Raw genomic sequence first — 5,000 nt, forward strand, 5'->3', positions numbered from 1 at the left:
ATTGCCAGGAAAGGTCCGCGGAGATTTTCGGGGACACGCTTTTCGGGACCCTAGTTGCCCATCTTGGGTTCCAGGAGGTCGGGCAGGGGTACCTCCGGGACCGGACCGTGCTGCAGGAGGGGGTCAACCCCGGGTTTGGCTCCATGTCGACTGGAGCTCCGGCCCAGGGGCGGGCCGGGCGAGAGTTCCAGGAACCCGGCCGCGATTCCGGCTTCTCCCCGGTGCCCTGCCCGGAGGCCGGGCAGGTCCGGGGGCCTTCGGCGCGGGCGGCGGGCTGCTCCCGCGGGGGAGACGAGCCTCTCTGGGGCCCGGGAGGTTGGCCCTGGGTCGACCTGGCGCCGGGGCTCGGGCTCCGGAAGTCCGTATGAGGTTTTTCAAACGGGCCGTGCCCGGGCCTTCGCTCCAGGAGGGCGGACACTTTCGGCGGTTCGTCCCGGTGGCTGGGCCGGGTGCCGCATCTACAATATTGCCGAGAAAGGTCCGCGGAGATTTTCGGGGACACGGTTTTCGGGACCCTAGATGCCCATCTTCGGTTCCAGGAGGGCGGACGGAGGAACCTCCGGGGCCGGACCGTGCTGCAGGAGGGGTTCAACCCCGAGTTTGGCTCCATGTCGACTGGAGCTCCGGCCCGGGGGGCGGGCCGGGCGGCCTGGCCGGGCGACAGTTCCAGGAACCCGGCCGCGATTCCTACTTCTCCCCGGTGCCCTGCCCGGAGGCCGGGCGGGTCCGGGGGCCTTCGGCGCGGGCAGCGGGCTGCTCCCGCGGGGGAGACGAGCCGCCCTAACGCCCGGGAGGGAGGCCCGGGGTCGACCTGGCTCCCGAGCTCCGGCCCTGGAAGTCCGTATGAGGATTTTCAAACGGGCCGTGCCCGGGCCTTCGCTCCAGGAGGCCGCACACTTTCGGCGGTTGCTCCCGGCGGCTGGGCCGGGTGCCGCATCTACAATATTGCCAGGAAAGGTTCGCGGAGATTTTCGAGGATACGGGTTTCGGGACCCTAGATGCCCATCTTGGGTTCCAGGAGCTCGGACGGAGGAACCTCCGGGGCCGGACCGTGCCGAAGGAGGGGGGTCAAAACCGATTTTGGCTCCATGTCGACTGGAGCTCCGGCCCCGGGGCGGGCCGGGCGGCCTGCCCGGCGAGAGTTCCAGGAGCCCGGCCGCGATTCCGGCTTCTCCCCGGTGCCCTGCCCGGAGGCCGGGCGGGCCCGGGGGCCTTCGGCGCGGGCGGCGGGCGGCTTCCGCGGCGGAGACGAGCCTCTCTGGGGCCCGGGAGGTGGGCCCTGGGTCGACCTGGCGCCGGGGCTCGGGCTCCGGAAGTCCGTATGAGGTTTTTCAAACGGGCCTTGCCCGGGCCTTCGCTCCAGGAGGGCGGACACTTTCGGCGGTTGCCCCCGGCGGCTGGGCCGGGTGCCGCATCTACAATATTGCCAGGAAAGGTCCGCGGAGATTTTGGGGGACTCGGTTTTCAGGACCCTAAATGCCCATGTTCGGTTCCAGAAAGTCGGTCAGAGGAACCTCCGGGGCCGGACCGTGCTGCAGGAGAGGTTCAACCCCGAGTTTGGCTCCATGTCGACTGGAGCTGCGGCCCGGGGGGCGGGCCGGGCGGCCTGGCCGGGCGAGAGTTCCAGGAGCCCGGCCGCGATTCCTACTTCTCCCCGGTGCCCTGCCCGGAGGCCGGGCGGGTCCGGGGGCCTTCGGCGCGGGCAGCGGGCTGCTCCCGCGGGGGAGACGAGCCGCCCTAACGCCCGGGAGGGAGGCCCGGGGTCGACCTGGCTCCCGAGCTCCGGCCCTGGAAGTCCGTATGAGGATTTTCAAACGGGCCGTGCCCGGGCCTTCGCTCCAGGAGGCCGCACACTTTCGGCGGTTGCTCCCGGCGGCTGGGCCGGGTGCCGCATCTACAATATTGCCAGGAAAGGTCCGCGGAGATTTTCGGGGACACGGTTTTCGGGACCCTAGATGCCCATCTTGGGTTCCAGGAGCTCGGACGGAGGAACCTCCGGGGCCGGACCGTGCTGCAGGAGAGGTTCAACCGCGAGTTTGGCTCCATGTCGACTGGAGCTCCGGCCCAGGGGCGGGCCGAGCGGCTTGGCCGGGCGAGAGTTCCAGGAGCCCGGCCGCGATTCCGGCTTCTCCCCGGTGCCCTGCCCGGAGGCCGGGCAGGTCCGGGGGCCTTCGGCGAGGGCGGCGGTCTGCTCCCGCGGGGGAGACGAGCCGTGCTGGGCCCCGGGAGGGAGGCCCGGGGTCGACCTGGCGCCGGGGCTCCGGGCCTGGAAGTCCGTATGAGGTTTTTCAAACGGGCCTTGCCCGGGCCTTCGCTCCAGGAGGCCGCACACTTTCGGCGGTTCGTCCCGGTGGCTGGGCCGGGTGCCGCATCTACAATATTGCCAGGAAAGGTTCGCGGAGATTTTCGAGGACACGGGTTTCGGGACCTTAGATGCCCATCTTGGGTTCCAGGAGGTCGGACGGAGGAACCTCCGGGGCCGGACCGTGCTGCAGGCGAGGGTCAACCCCGAGTTTGGCTCCATGTCGACTGGCGCTCCGGCCCGGGGGGCGGGCCGGGCGGGCAGGCCGGGCGAGAGTTCCAGGAACCCGGCCGCGATTCCGGCTTCGACCCGGTCGACTGCACGGCGGGCGTGCAGGCCGGGGGGCGACTCGCAGGGGCCCTTCCAGGCTGCGGCGCCCAGCGGTTGGAGCCCGGCTACCCCGGCGAGGGGCGGAAGAACCTGCACGGCGCGGCGGGAGAACCCGGCATGCTTCCGCGGGGCAGGCCGGGCAGGAGTTCCAGGAGCCCGGCCACGATTCCTACTTCTCCCCGGTGCCCTGCCCGGAGGCCGGGCGGGCCCGGGGGCCTTCGGCGCGGGCGGCGGGCGGCTTCCGCGGCGGAGACGAGCCTCTCTGGGGCCCGGGAGGTCGGCCCTGGGTCGACCTGGCGCCGGGGCTCGGGCTCCGGAAGTCCGTATGAGGTTTTTGAAACGGGCCTTGCCCGGGCCTTCGCTCCAGGAGGGCGGACACTTTCGGCGGTTGCCCCCGGTGGCTGGGCCGGGTGCCGCATCTACAATATTGCCAGGAAAGGTTCGCGGAGATTTTCGGGGACACGGATTTCGGGACCCTAGATGCCCATCTTGGGTTCCAGGAGGTCGGACGGAGGAACCTCCGGGGCCGGACCGTGCTGCAGGAGGGGGTCAAAACCGAGTTTGGCTCCAAGTCGACTGGAGCTCCGGCCCGGGGGGGCGGGCCGGGCGGGCAGGCCGGGCGAGAGTTCCAGGAACCCGGCCGCGATTCCGGCTTCGACCCGGTCGACTGCACGGCGGGCGTGCAGGCCGGGGGGCGACTCGCAGGGGCCCTTCCAGGCTGCGGCGCCCAGCGGTTGGAGCCCGGCTACCCCGGCGAGGGGCGGAAGAACCTGCACGGCGCGGCGGGAGAACCCGGCATGCTTCCGCGGGGCAGGCCGGGCAGGAGTTCCAGGAGCCCGGCCACGATTCCTACTTCTCCCCGGTGCCCTGCCCGGAGGCCGGGCGGGCCCGGGGGCCTTCGGCGCGGGCGGCGGGCGGCTTCCGCGGCGGAGACGAGCCTCTCTGGGGCCCGGGAGGTCGGCCCTGGGTCGACCTGGCGCCGGGGCTCGGGCTCCGGAAGTCCGTATGAGGTTTTTGAAACGGGCCTTGCCCGGGCCTTCGCTCCAGGAGGGCGGACACTTTCGGCGGTTGCCCCCGGTGGCTGGGCCGGGTGCCGCATCTACAATATTGCCAGGAAAGGTTCGCGGAGATTTTCGGGGACACGGATTTCGGGACCCTAGATGCCCATCTTGGGTTCCAGGAGGTCGGACGGAGGAACCTCCGGGGCCGGACCGTGCTGCAGGAGGGGGTCAAAACCGAGTTTGGCTCCAAGTCGACTGGAGCTCCGGCCCGGGGGGGCGGGCCGGGCGGGCGAGAGTTCCAGGAACCCGGCCGCGATTCCGGCTTCGACCCGGTCGACTGCACGGCGGGCGTGCAGGCCGGGGGGCGACTCGCAGGGGCCCTTCCAGGCTGCGGGGCCCAGCGGTTGGAGCCCGGCTACCCCGGCGAGGGGCGGAAGAACCTGCACGGCGCGGCGGGAGAACCCGGCATGCTTCCGCGGGGCAGGCCGGGCAGGAGTTCCAGGAGCCCGGCCACGATTCCTACTTCTCCCCGGTGCCCTGCCCGGAGGCCGGGCGGGCCCGGGGGCCTTCGGCGCGGGCATCAGGCGGCTTCCGCGGCGGAGACGTGCCTCTCTGGGGCCCGGGAGGTTGGCCCTGGGTCGACCTGGCGCCCGGGCTCGCGCTCCGGAAGTCCGTATGAGGTTTTTCAAACGGGCCTTGCCCGGGCCTTCGCTCCAGGAAGGCGGACACTTTCGGCGGTTGCCCCCGGTGGCTGGGCCGGGTGCCGCATCTACAATATTGCCAGGAAAGGTTCGCGGAGATTTTGGGGGACTCGGTTTTCAGGACCCTAAATGCCCATGTTCGGTTCCAGAAAGTCGGTCAGAGGAACCTCCGGGGCAAAAGAACCGTGCCGCGCTGCCTTGTCAACCGAGCGTGGAGGCAGCGTGCCCCGATCCGGCGGGCCTGGCCGTGCGAGAGTTCCAGGCTCTGGCCCGCGATTCCGGCTCCCGCCCCCCCCCCCCCGGTGATGGGCTCGGAGGTCGGGCAGGCAGCGGTGCTTGCTTCCCCAGGAGTGGCGGGGCTCTCCTGACGGGGAACCGGGAGGACCTGGTGTCCGCCGTGGGACTTGGAAAACTTCTGCTCGGTTGCGTTGGGAGCGGTTAACGTGGGAGCTCCGGCCGGGAGCGGCCCGGCGGGCCAGGCCGGGGGAGAGTTCCAGGAGACCGGCCACCGCTCCGGTTTCGCCCCGGTGACCTGCCGCCCTCCCTTACGGCGTTCAGGGCAAGCCGGGGGCGCTTCCTCGGGAGCGGCGGGCTTCTCCTGCCAGAGAGCCGTGTTGACCTGGTGTCCGGCGTGGGACTTAGAAAAAAATTTCGCTGCTGGGGGGC

Source organism: Alligator mississippiensis, unplaced genomic scaffold (assembly GCF_030867095.1).
Source record: "Alligator mississippiensis isolate rAllMis1 unplaced genomic scaffold, rAllMis1 scaffold_111, whole genome shotgun sequence".
In the NCBI taxonomy this organism is placed as follows: Eukaryota; Metazoa; Chordata; order Crocodylia; family Alligatoridae; genus Alligator; species Alligator mississippiensis.